The sequence below is a fragment of the Scyliorhinus canicula genome, chromosome 7 (assembly GCF_902713615.1).
Source record: "Scyliorhinus canicula chromosome 7, sScyCan1.1, whole genome shotgun sequence".
Lineage (NCBI taxonomy): Eukaryota > Metazoa > Chordata > Chondrichthyes > Carcharhiniformes > Scyliorhinidae > Scyliorhinus > Scyliorhinus canicula.
The window spans coordinates 10,266,372-10,280,372 of record NC_052152.1 but is presented as its reverse complement, the minus strand read 5'-3'; the positions used below and the strand labels follow the sequence as shown (position 1 = coordinate 10,280,372).

Here is a 14,001-nt window from a genome sequence, read left to right as displayed (position 1 = left end):
GCTTACAGGCATATCATCACAGTAAGGAAGTCCAACAGGGCTCAAACCTATCCCGATTCCAGGCCTTGCTAAGATGGCCGCCATCACCATCTCCACACTAATCCATTAACAAAAAAACCTTCATTGCCAGCACTCTACCCTCCCTGAGTCCCTGCTGCCTTCCCCACATCTCTCACTCGAGCACCTATCCAACAACACTCCCTTTCCCCATCCCCTTCCCCCCTGCAAACTTCAAATAAACAACCTCACCCAAATCCATAGCATTCCCTCCCTACCTCCCCCACCCCGAACAAAGAAAATCCGACCAGCCTAGGCTTGTTACCTTAACCCACAAGTAAAACAAATAAAACAGGTAACCAGCCGCCGCCCTCTCCCCTACTCCGCTCCCGTTAACTAGCAGACCTACTAGCAGGGTGACCCCCCCTACTTGGGAAATAAGGAAACAGACAAGCACCCCTTTTCCAGTCTTTGCTTCTTGAATTTCTCCGTGAGGAATTCCACTAACTTTCCCGTTGTCCATTTGGGAGGGCAATGATGGCATGGCGGGCTCGACCATTTTCTCCTCTACTGTGCGACGAGGGCCCTCTGTGTCTAATGAGGGGCCTTTATTCAACTTCAGTCTCATATTGTATCCTACAGGCATGCCCCGCTGTCAATTACCCCACTTTCCTTCCCAAAATTGCGCCTGTTAAACGGGCAAAAGAGACAAAAACCTTAACGGGAGCCTCCTTGTGCGCGACCACTCACTTCATAGCCACCAGCAGAAGTCCCTGGAAGCTGATGTTGAAGGAGCCTTGATGCGCTCTTGTATCTTGCAGATAGTGCACATTCTGCTACTATGGTGAAGGGAGTGAATTTTGAAGATGCTGGACTGGGTGCCGATTAAGCGGATTGCTTTGTCTTGGATGGTGTCCAGCTTCTTGAATGTTGTTGGGAGCTGCGCTCATCCGCCAAACTCCTGAATTGTGCCTTGTAGATGGTGGACAAGCTTTGGGGAGTCAGGAGGTGAGCCACTGTCCTCAAAATTCTGAGCCAATCGATTTGGTGATCCGAATTGTTCAGAGAATGACACAGAGTACAAAAATCCTGCACCGCCTGAACTAAAAATAGCTTCCAGAAGCGATCAGACAAATTATGTTGTACACCATGAAAACTTCCAGCCTAAAATGGAAAAATAATTTGAATTTTTAATGATCTTTATTGTCACAAGTAGGCTTACATTAACACTGCAATGAAGTTACTGTGAAAATCCCCTCGTTGCCACACTCCAGCACCTGTTGGGGTACACAGAGGGAGAAATCAGAAAGTCCAATTCTCCTAACAACACGTCTTTCGGGACTTGTGGGAGGAAACCGGAGCACCCGGAGGAAACCCACGCAGACACGGGGAGAACGTGCAGACTCCCCATAGACAGTGACCCAAGTCGAGAATCAAACCTGGGACCCTCGCACTGTGAAGCAACAGTGCTAACCACTGTGCTAATGTGCCACCCCAAAGATTCATCAATAAGGAACCCCAACAGCAAAAACAAAAGCGTGACTGCAAAATCCTGAGCGATTCATTTTGAGAAGAAATTAAATGGTAGGATTGGGTTTCTATAAAGGCCCTTTGTGGGAAATGCTCTTTATGAAAGTTTCCCTGGCATTTCAATGGGGTTTTTGCCAAAGTTACAATGGATGATCGGGAATCGCCCTTCCAGAGAAACGTTAGTCCCTCAGTGTGACCATTTTCCGTTTGAGTTTAAAAGGGATCATACAGGGTGGGGTGAACCCAGGACAGAATAGAGGTTTGTAAAAACATTCCTTTAAGCACTCTTCTCGGGACAACTAGGGATTTAATTCCCAGACTTTGCAACAGTAATATAATAGGGCCTCAGTGAGCCAATATCCTGTATTGCATCACTCACTGCTTTTTAGTTCCTTACATTTATTTTCATTAGTTCCAATATTCTCAAGCGTCTGGTATATAAACACAGCATGTCATCAGAATTGTGTCAGTTTCAGGGCACATTGAAAATTAATCTGCTACGTACTTGCTGATCTAAATTCAAAAGAGAATTTTGAGAAATGTACAGTATTCATTTTGTGGGACAATGTCTTAAACATGTCACCCCAAAACCACCCAGCCCACCGCCCTCCCATTCCACCACCGCCCCATCCCCAATCTCCACCCCATCTCACCCCACCCCACCCCAAACCTCCCCGCTACCCACCCACGACCCCCCCCCCCCTCAACTGGACAGACCTTGCACCAAACCATGCACCAAACGGCACCCCCTACCCATACTTCAACCATCTCCAAAGCTGCCGCCACACACCCACAATCTGCCCCACCCTGCCCCAATCTCCCTCAATGTCCCATCCGCGAAATTTTCCACCCCATTCTGGGAAGCTCCCCCCATTGCATACAGCAAGTTTCCCCACCACACCAACCCTATCACCCCAAACGCTCCTCAACCCCATCCCACAGCCTAGCCAACAACCCCCAACCCACCCACCCCCTAACACAGCTAAAATTAGCTCTAAGATATTCAGAGATTTCACTTACCATTTTCCAACCAAGACAATTGTTGTGCTGCTGCTGACAGTCCGAGAGCTTCTAGGTTTCCTGGTAGATTTTTCAAGTTTACAATTCCAGATTTTATTTACAGCCTCTCTTTCTAGTCTGAAGCACCTCTGAAGGATAACAAGAAAATTTGTTCAAAAGACTGGGCTCAGGGTCCACTTAGACCACGGGCCATGGCGTTTGACACCATCTGTACCCACAATTCCAGAACCTGAATTGTCGCACAGGGTTAGATACAGAGTAAAGCTCCCTCTACACTCTCCCCATCAAACACTCCCAGGACAGGTACAGCACGGGGTTAGATACAGAGTAAAGCTCCCTCTACACTGTCTCCATCAAACACTCCCAGGACAGATACAGCACGGGGTTAGATACAGAGTAAAGCTCCCTCTACACTGTCTCCATCAAACACTCCCAGGACAGGTACAGCACAGGGTTAGATACAGAGTAAAGCTCCCTCTACACTGTCCCCATCAAACACTCCCAGGGCAGGTACAGCACAGGGTTAGATACGAGTAAAGCTCCCTCTACACTGTCTCCATCAAACACTCCCAGGACAGGTACAGCACGGGGTTAGATACAGAGTAAAGCGCCCTCTACACTGTCCCCATCAAACACTCCCAGGACAGGTACAGCACGGGGTTAGATACAGAGTAAAGCTCCCTCTACACTGTCCCCATCAAACACTCCCAGGGCAGGTACAGCACGGGGTTAGATACAGAGTAAAGCTCCCTCTACACTGTCCCCATCAAACACTCACAGGACAGGCACAGCACGGGGTTAGATACAGAGTAAAGCTCCCTCTACACTGTCCCCATCAAACACTCCAAGGACAGGTACAGCACGGGGTTAGATACAGAGCAAAGCTCCTTCTACACTCTCCCCATCAAACACTCCCAGGACAGGTACAGCATAGCGTTAGATACAGAGTAAAGCTCCCTCCACACTGTCCCCATCAAACACTCCCAAGCCAGGTACTGCACAGCGTTAGGTACAAGGAGGTTGAAGTTAACCTACATGCCAGCCATAAACCCGGTTACTTGGACTGTTTGAATCTCATGAGTCACTTATCCACCCTGCAACCTTCCTTCTATCATAAGGTCAGAATTGGAGATGTTTGCTGGTGATGCACAATATAGCCGTCAGAAACTGAAGCAGTCCATGTCCAAATGTGACAAGAGCTGGATAATATCCAGGCTTAGTTTGACAAGTGGCAGGTATCATTCACGCCACACAAGTACCAGACACAGAGGGCGCGATTCTCCCGAGTTACGAAAAATCGGGAAGCTGGCGTCAAAAACGGGCGCGTTTGACGCCAGCCTCCGCCCCCCCGACCGGGAACCGATTCATCTCCCCGGTCGGGGCTAGCATCGCGCGGCCGTAGACTCCGGCATCGCGGGCTTAATGAATTTCGTTAAGCCCGCTAGCCAAAGTTAGCGACGGCTGACACGTCAGATGACGTCAGCCGCGCATGCGTGGGCCGGTATGCCCCTCAGCCGCCCTGGGAATGGATCCAGCGGGGCGGCGGAGGGAGAAAGAGTGCACGGGGTAAGTACCCGCTGCCCGCGATCGGTGCCCACCGATCGCGGGCCCATGGCACCCTTGGCATGGCCGTGGTACGGCCGTGCCAATCGGTGCCATGGTTCCTGAGAACGGGACTTTACGGCCGTTTTTACGAACGGTCAGACCAGGTGTGTTTTACGCTTGTAAAAACGGCCGTAAAGGCCTTGGAAATCGGCCCATCGGCCAGGAGTGAATCGCTGCTCGCCGTAAAAAAACGGCGGGCAGCGATTCGTGTCGGGAGGTGGGCGTGGGGGGGGGGGGGAGAATAGCGGGAGGGCGTCGGACCAGCGTGTCCGTAAAAATTTACGCCGCCCGCTATTCTCCCCGATTTTTCGTAAGTCGGGAGAATCGCGCCCAGACTATTTCAACAGGGGAGAATCAAACCATTCCCCTTGACATTCAATGGCATTACCATCACTGAATCCCCTACTCAACATCTTGTGGGTTTCCATTGACCAGAAACTGAACTGGATTAGCCAGGTATGTGTGTCCAGGGATGTACAGGTAAGTTTGTGGGGATAGGACGGGGCGGGCAGAAGAGTGGACCGAGGTGGAGTGCTCGTTCAGAGGGTTGGTGCAGACAAAATGGGCCGAATGGCCTCCTCCTGATTCTACGATTTTTCCATTGCTGCTCTTCATATGAATGACCCATGCTGCATGTGTAGGACAATATTTGTAACCAAATCACAGCATACCTGCAGTGCAGAAGGAAGCCATTCGGCCCATCGAGTCAACATGGCCCTCCAAACCTGCACATCTTTGGACACTGGAGCACCTGGAGGAAACCCATGCAATCTGGTGTGTGTGCGTGTGTGTGTGTGTGTGTGGGGGTGTGGGGGGTGGGAGGGGTGGGGGGGTGCGGGGGGGGGGGGGGGGTTGCAGAATGTGCAAACTCCACACAGATAGCGACCCAATGTCGGAATCAAATCTGGGTCCGTAGCGCTGTGGGTCAGCAGTGCTAACCACTGTGCCGCTGTGCCGCCAGCAATGGCGTCAGCAATGCCAACAACGGCTATTTTACTCGGACCTTTCTGGCTCAGGGCGTCTCTTATTTTTGCTGAGCTCAGAGATTTGCCGGTGTCAATTAACATTGAATTTCTCAGCTACACATTCGATCCCAGTGCAGAACACTGACCCGGGTAATATCATGAAGCATCTCATTGAGGCTCATACTGAAGGAATTTCAAATTCAGCTTTCCACCCCCCACCCCCATTCCACCCCCCCCCCCCCCCCCCCTCCCTTCAGACATGCCCAGAGCATGCTCACAATGCTCCAGGAGTGCCATTAATTACTCGATTTCGACCGTCGCCCTGGTAACTGAGCAGCCGCTGAACGATCGTGATTGTTTCCGGCGAGAGGCTTGTGGCTGGATTTAATTTCCTGAACTGATCTGCTGCACAGATTTGAGTTGAAGCTGGGGGCGGGGGGCAGTCAGGGTGCTGCTGCTCTCTGCGGTAATACTTGTACACGATAGGATTAAACGCCCCCTTTTAGACATGAATGAAAATTGAAAATTGCTTATTGTCACGAGTAGGCTTCAAATGAAGTTACTGTGAAAAGTCCCTAGTCGCCCCATTCCGGCGCCTGTTCGGGGAGGCTGTTACGGGAATCGAACCGTGCTGCTGGCCTGCTTGGTCTGCTTTCAAAGCCAGCGATTTAGCCCTGTGCTAAACAGCGACAGTCACCACGGTCGTTACTCTGGGCCTGAGGTGAAGTCAAAATGATATTATCCTTGAGAGGGGCATGTCATAAATGAGGCTGAGTCCGAATATTGTGGGTTCAAATTCCACTCCAGGACTTGGGCACAGCCTCTTGTCTGTTACTTACTGAGGCACAGATTGCAACTCTTGGTGCAACAGTGCCTTGGACGTGTTGGGTTGTCAGAGACACCATTTCTCGGTAGCGCTCCATGCAATGGAATTCTCCAGCCTATTGATTGGGGATTGAATTCAGAGCTTTCCTGGTATCAAATGCCTCGGTTGGATGCATTCTCTACCAACCAAGCCGTTGGGGATTTTAAGTGCATCAAGTTTAGCTGAACCGTGTTGTGCAAATGTTCATGTTAAGGGCAGCGTGGTAGCACAGTGGTTAGCACTGTTGCTTCACAGCTCCAGGGTCGGGTGGTGTTCGGGCCGGAAAGTGGAGCTGAGTCCACAAAAGATCAGCCATGATCTCACTGAATGGCGGAGCAGGCTCGAGGGGCCAGATGGCCTACTCCTGCTCCTAGTTCTTATGTTCTTATGGTCCCCAGGTTCGATTCCCGGCTTCGGACACTGTCTGTGCGGAGTCTGCCCGTTCTTCCCGTTTCTGCGTGGGTTTCCTCCGCCCGTTTCCTCCCACAGTCCAAAGATGTGCCGGTTAGGAGGATTGGCCATGGTAAATTGTCCTTAGTGTCCAAAAAAGGTTAGCTTGGGTTACAGGGATAGAGTGGAGGCATGGGCTTAAGTCGGGTGCTCTTTCCAAGAGCCGGCGCAGACTCGATGGGCCGAATGGCCTCCCTCTGCACTGTAAATTCTACAAAAATGTGGAAAGTGCGAAGAAGCTCCACATTGAGGCACAGAGTGAACTCCTGACCCTGGTTCAGTCTGTGATGGGCATGCCGATGTCATGAATTCTCCTGCAAATCCTCTTATCCCGTAAGATCCAGAGCAATTTCCTTTCGCAGAAATGTATTAAAACAAAACGATAACCCTCCGATAAGCGGCACAGAATGGCCGCGATTTGGAGATGTTAGATTTCCCGCTTCCAGTTCAGACTCACAGCCACAAATGCAGAATTAACATTAGTCACACAGACTCCTAAACACAAAATTAAAGCATTACATTCTTAAAATTAATTATAATATTTAATATTCAAGAACTGGATTATGTTTTAATGAGATTTAACACAACTTAGCTTGTGCTTAATGCAATTAGGGCCTCAGTTTACAGATAAGTCACCGTAAAGCTTTCATTGGTGAATGTAATGACTGGGGGAGGAGAATGGTGGAATTATCTCAATACAGGGCATAAAGACAAGCTGATTGGCAACTTCATGCAGTGCGTAAGGAGGCCATTCGGCCCATCGAGTCTGCACCAGCCCTTAGAAAGGGTGCTATGTCTTTTCGTCCGACGTCATTTCGTCCAACGACACTTCGTCCACGTCTTTTGGTCCAACGTCTTTTTGTCCGCCCGTCTTTTGGTCCAACGTCACTTCGTCCAATTATCCAATTACAAATAGTTTAATTTAGTTTTTCAATGTTACTGCTCAAGGATCCTCTCCATCTATTTCGCCTCTTGAGGTGGAGTTCTGCATTTGTGCTGCTTGATCTTCAGACATTATTAAGATAAGCTGCAGGATATTCACCCATGTATGCTCCAGCGTGATGAGAGCCATTGTATCTGATGGAATATTTGATCATTTCAGACCTGTAATGTCAGAACCCACTGCCAACCAGAGGTTTTAATCACTCGACGAAAATCGAGTTGAAATCTGTTTCTTTCAGAACTGCACTCATTGTCTAAATCCAATTAGACTCCCACTTATATCTGTGTCTGTCGGAATTGTAGAATATCAAATCATCTTGTCCTCTCCCCATTATTCTCTCTCGGGTACAGTTCTGGAAATCTAACTTTTAGGGAATTTCGGGAATTTACAATTTACATCAATTTTAAGTAATTTCGGGATATTCTACAATATATCCGAAGAGCTTTAAACCTGAAAAAGACTGGGCATCAGATAAACAAAGAATGGAGACATTTCGAGAATGTGGGGCATACATTGCAGGTATTATTAACTTTTAGGGAATTTCGGGAATTTACAATTTACATCAATTTTAAGTAATTTCGGGAATTTTAAGTAATTAGTAAACTTTTAGATTTTTTAACTGCATTTGTAGATTTTTTAACTTTTTAACTGCATTTTTCAACTTGCATTTTACTTGCATTTTATCAATTACTTGCATTTTAGCAATTAAATTCACTTGCTGTATTGTACTTGCATTTTATCAATTAAATGGTTTTATACGGAGTTAATTTGTAATTGGATAATTGGACGAAGTGACGTTGGACCAAAAGACGGGCGGACAAAAAGACGTTGGACCAAAAGACGTGGACGAAGTGTCGTTGGACGAAGTGACGTCGGACGAAAAGACGCGACACGCTTAGAAAGAGCACCCCACTTAAGCCCACGCCTCCACCCTATCCTCGTAACCCCACCTAACCTTTTGGGCACTAAGGGGCAATTTATCACAGCCAATCCACCTAACCTGCACATCATTGGACTGTGGGAGGAAACCCGGAAGAAACCCATGCAGACACGGGGAGAACGTGCAGACTCCAACTGACCATCCAAATTACAATTACCTGATTTAAACAACTCACCCTGGTTTGCCCCCATCCTGATTTTCACCAACCTGATTCATACGCCCTTGGTCACATCCAACCCGATTTACACCCACCCTGATTTACACCCTCCCACCCACCGCACACCCCACCCCGCTGCACGCTGCTATTTGAACTGGCCCAAGCGGGTTCTCCTTTGTGCAGTGTGTTGCGTGGGATGGTCCCATGCTGTCACTTTTATGGACTTTTTAAAAAAAAATTAAAAATAAATTTAGAGTACCCAATTCATTTTTTCCAATTAAGGGGCAATTTAGTGTGGCCATTCCACCTACCCTGCACATCTTTGGGTTGTGGGGGTGTAACCCATGCAAACGCGGGGAGAATGTGCAAACTCCACACAGACAGTGACCCAGAGCCGGGATTGAACCTGGGACCTTGGCGCCGTGAGGCAACAGGGCTAACCCACTGCGCCACCGTGCTGCCCCTACGTTTATGGACTTGGCCGACAGAAATTGGCTCTTCTGGAATTCTCAGTCTTGTTTGATTCTTAATTGCGATTTGTCGAGCCCTGGTGATGCATTTGGAAGTTTTCTGGAAAAGAAGGCAGCTTCCATTTTGGTTTTCAGGCTCTGCTGCGACCCAGAAGGCAGCACACTGCTAATCTGGACTCTCTGTCAAGCCCCTGCCTGGCGTTTTCAAAACACTTCCATCTAGGCTGTGAAAGTTCCTTTGGAAGCTAAAACAGATCTCTGTCAGCTAAGGACCTGGGACTAAGTCACTTCCTCTTCCTGCACAACCTGGGATCTGTTGGCAAGTAGTCATTTCTGTTGTGATGAGGCAACTGTGAGGCCAGAGCTCTGAATTCTGTCTCACCTATTGGATTCTTCCTGAGGGTTCAGTATAAAGAGTGGGGCTGTTTGAAAACCCATTTAGAACCCTCAGGTTGAAAACACTCAGTGGGGCTGATAATCCACCTGGTGGATGGAAGCTAGAATTACACGGACCTGAGGAGAATCGTCACTGTGAAAGCCCAGGTCAGTGGAAGTGATGGGGATCCAGAGGAAGTCTTACTGTCTGAGAGCTAATTGTGATTTGTCGAGCCCTGGTGATGCATTTGGAAGTTTTCTGGAAAAGAAGGCAGCTTCCATTTTGGTTTTCAGATTCTAAATGATCCAAACCAACTGAACGATTGCAACCTCGCATTCGGAGAAGATCATCACCTATAAAGACCACAACCTCAGCGGCGAATATACGCATCTCTCATTCCCAGTTTAGTCCCTGTTATTTTGATCCTTTCCTCCCCCCTCCCCCCCCCCCCCCCCCCCCCACTGTGTGTCAGTCTTGTGTGTGCCTGGGTGGGGTGGGGTTAGAGGAATAATTAGATCAGCAGACAATTTCTATTTTCTTTTGCCATTACATGTTTATCTCTTCTCTTGTTATATATTTTACTTACAAATCTGGTGCCTGTAAGTCTTTGAAGCATCAAAGGTCAAAGATCGCAGGAAAATATATGACTTATTGGTTAATTCACTTATGTTGGGACTCCGTGGTTTGTGGGGCTGGAATTGACCGTGCCCAGAGTGTTGTAATGATAATTGGGGGCTCGTCCGGGATTGTAGTAGTACAACAGGATGGCTATGGAAGCTGCTGAGCTTTTTCTCCAGGTTGAAGACTTAACTCTGGTTTACTTATTGGGGCTCCGAAAAGACAAACCTGGCAGGTGAATTACAAGTGGTGGTACCAGCTACAGCTATGAAACTGGAGATAGTTAATGTGATTGCGGAACATTTAAATTTGAAGCAGGTGCCAGGAGCACAGAAAAGCCAACGAGGTAGTGTAGCATCTGGACATTCTTCTGGTGGGGAAACGGATCTGGAGAAAACTTGGTTACAGTTAGAGCACGTAAAGGGAATTAAAATGAATGGAGATGAAGTAGAAAGAAATGGAAATGAAGAGAGGTGGAAGAGAGGAATGAGGCAAAAGAAAGGGAAAGTGAAAGAGAGAGAGAGAGGATAAAGAAAATGAGAGAAAAGAAAGGGAAAGGGACCTTGAGGTACTGGAAAGGAGTGGGAAACTTCCAGAATGTAAAGGAGAGCCTAGTCATAGAATGGAACTCGGTGGTGATATGTTCACGTTTATATAGGGGTCCCAAAGTCTGAAGAGATAGAAGTAGAAATGTTCTTTAGGGCTTTACTTCCGCTCCTATGTCTTATGGTCTTATCAGCCTTAGAATAAAAGGGAGTCACTTTAGAACAGAGATGAGGAGAAATTTCTTCAGCCAGAGAGTGGTAGGTCTGTGGAATTCATTGCCACAGAGGGCGGTGGAGGCCGGGACGTTGAGTGTCTTTAAGACAGAAATTGATAAATTCTTGATTTCTCGAGGAATTAAGGGCTATGGGGAGAGAGCGGGTAAATAGAGTTGAAATCAACCATGATTGAATGGTGGAGTGGACTCGATGGGCCGAATGGCCTTACTTCCGCTCCTATGTCTTATGGTCTTATGGTCTTTTGAGAGAATAGCAACCCAAAATGGAGTGGCCAAAAGAAGACTTACAGAGTAAGTTGATGGAGCGAGCACAGGATGTTTATGTCGCCTTGTCAGAGCAGGTGTCTAGGGATTATGACAGTCAAAAAAGGCTATTCTAGGAGCGTACGAACTGGTTCCTGAAGCATTTGGGCAGAAATTTTGGAATTTAAGGAGACAGCGGAACAGACTTATGAAGAATTTGAACGGGGTTTAGGCAGAACAATTTGTTTGTAAATTTAGAGCACCCAATTCATTTCACTTAGCGTGGCCAATCCACCTAGCCTGCACATCTTTGGATTGTGGGGTGAAACCCAGGGAAACGCGGGGAGAATGTGCAAACTCCACATGGACAGTGACCCAGAGCCGAGATCGAACCTGGGACCTTGGCGTTGTGAGACAGCAGTGCTAACCACTGCGCCACCATGTGGCCCTGAGCAGAACAATTTTAATAGATGGGTACGAGCATTGGGAGTTGAGACTACCTACGAGGCTCCGAGAGAGGCCATTCTCTCAGAGGAGTTTAAGAAATCCTTACCTTCTATAATGAGAACCCATGTTGAAGACCAGAGGGTGCAACCTGCCAGCAAATGGGAATTGCGGCTGTCGATTATGAGTTAATCCATTAATTTAAACCTTTGTTCCATCACCCCCAGAATTTTGATAAGGACAGAAGTGGGAGAGTGAGAGGAAGGCAGGCAGCCAAGGTAGAGAATGGGTAGCTGGGAAGGCCCCGAGATCTCAGCCTCAGACTACGAAGGAAGTTACTGTGGATGGAACTGAGACTTGGAAGCCTCGGTGTCATCATTGTAACAAGGTGGGACATGTTCGTTGATCATGTTGGAGGCTACAAAGAAGGCCCGAGTGACTTGTGGGGCTTCATAAGGGGGATTCGGAAAAGGGGATGAAAGTGGAGAACGCTGCGGTGCAGATGGTAGCGTTAACTGGACGTAGGAGACTGAAGGTGAACACTGCTGCAGGAGCAGGTGTGAGGATTGAGGTAGATGAAAGATATGCCAGTTTTGTATCTAAGGGGAAAGTCACCCCATTTTCCACGACGGAAGTGGCCAAACCCATAACAATTATAATAGACACAGAGGCTACTCAAACTCTTGGGTTGAAGAAAGATTTGGTTTCCCCTCCAGAGAGCTCGGTGAAAGCTGAGGTATTTGTGAATGGGACGGGTGGAAGTTGTATCCCAGTTCCATTGTATAAAGTGCAATTGGAGTGCGATTTGGTGTCAGGTCCAGTCGTTGTTGGAGTGGTTAAGGAATGCCCAGTGGAAGGAGTAGACTTAGTTTTGGGGAACGATTTAGCTGGGAGTGAAGGTTGTAGCTTCACTCATGGGTAACAGCGAGTCTGAAGTAAGCCCTGTAGTTAGCAGCTGAAATGCCGAAAGCAAGGCATGTGTGTGCTAGGAAAACTTAATGGGCAGTAGAGTACTTAGAGAAAGAGATGTTGACAACTGTTGATGACATTTCAAATGACAGTGGTAGTGACCCAAGTCCTTGGCATTTTCAGACAAAGGTGACCATAAGGATGAGGAATTAGGCAATATACTTGACTTCGATTTAGGTTCTAATTGAGGTACTGATAAACGTTTGTTACAAGAGTGTTCGTAGGATGGAAAAGTCAGGTGACTGACTGTCTTGACTTTGATTTTGGGTCTGATTAAGATGCGATAAGAGTAGACTCGTCATCAATTGACCTTGAACCATCGGCAAGTCGGCCTTCCAAATCTAGTAAAGAAGTGAGCAACTTGGAAACAGTCGGTGAATTGGACTTGTCTAAAAGTAATTTATTACCGTCTCTTGCAATAAGCTATTGTGATTCCCTTCAGGTGAAAGGAGTTCCCAGAATAGGTTTGCTCTGAAGGAGAGGATACTCGTCTGCAGAGCATCAGTTAGTCAGGATGAGGTCAGTAAGGACTGTGAAGTGATACCCAGTGAGCTGTTGGTTGACCCACGTCCTTTTGAAGGTTTACAGTGCCTCTTCGAAGTAGCAAAAGTAGATAGCCAGGAAGGTGAAGTAGTTGGCCATCGATTCCTTTCGAGCGTTAAGGAGAAGGTGGATGGAGAATTTTGTAGCAGTTCTGGGTCCACAGGGGCCAGCAAAGCCCAAACCGTTCACGGCATCAGTGGTGTACCATGCTCTGATTCTGGGAGTGGAGATGCAGGGGGTGGTTACGAGACTGCAGATGAGGAGGTAAAAGTTGTCACTCCAGGAATAGTGCCTGCCAAGTCCACCAACCCTGAGATAACCGGCCCCTCAGTGGCTCATGTTGCTGAAGCTCGCCCTGTGACGGCCAAGAGAGAATGTAAGGCTGGTGGGGTTGAAGACAGCCTATTGGTTAAGAGTGAACTCAATGCTTCTCTCAGTATTGACAATCTTACTTGTAATTTTGATGAAGGAAGCCATCGGGATTTGAGCAAACATTCATTGGACTGTCAGGAAAGACGTATAGCGTTACATGAGGGACAGAACGAGGCAGGTATAGTGAAGGTTGTAAAGGGGTATAGACAAAATTGTTGGGAAGCACCAGGGGCACTCTTTCAATTACCCATGGTGTGGGCCTCAAGCCTATTGAACCAATAATGCCACATCCGTATTGACTAAAACCACAGAGACTCGCTCAGTTAGAGACTGAGGAGCGACGCATGTTGGACATGTTACAGAAACAGCAATACTGTTGTGGTCAACGGAACGCCAAGGAGAGTCTGAGAGTCCAACGGCCATGTTGGAGGATAAATCAGTGCTGGGCGCCCCGTACCTTTCCAAACCATTATGTTTATAGAGACATTTAAAACTCAGAATGCAAGCTTTTTCTGTCAGAGTTAGCATTGCAATTGTTTGATGTATAGACTTATTTATTTCCTGGAAACAATAATGTCATTGCCAGTACTTCGTCATGCGTTTAACAGTCAAATCATTACTAGTGTCAAGGGACTTGCATTATGGGGCTAGTTTAGACAGGTATGTGCAGGTGTTGTGTGTCTTGTGTACCCCCTAATGAAGCGTCTGGGTCC

At 47.7% G+C, this 14,001-nt stretch overlaps 1 long non-coding RNA gene across 1 annotated transcript; it reads right to left on the bottom strand.

The window, feature by feature from the left end:
• Nucleotides 1-378: 378 nt before the first annotated feature.
• LOC119968585 lies at nt 379-2,709 on the bottom strand. Its single transcript, XR_005461143.1, has 3 exons — nt 2,548-2,709; nt 1,925-2,040; nt 379-1,161 (listed from the first exon to the last, which is right to left on the bottom strand). It is a non-coding gene; the product is annotated as an uncharacterized LOC119968585 (long non-coding RNA).
• Nucleotides 2,710-14,001: the final 11,292 nt, after the last annotated feature.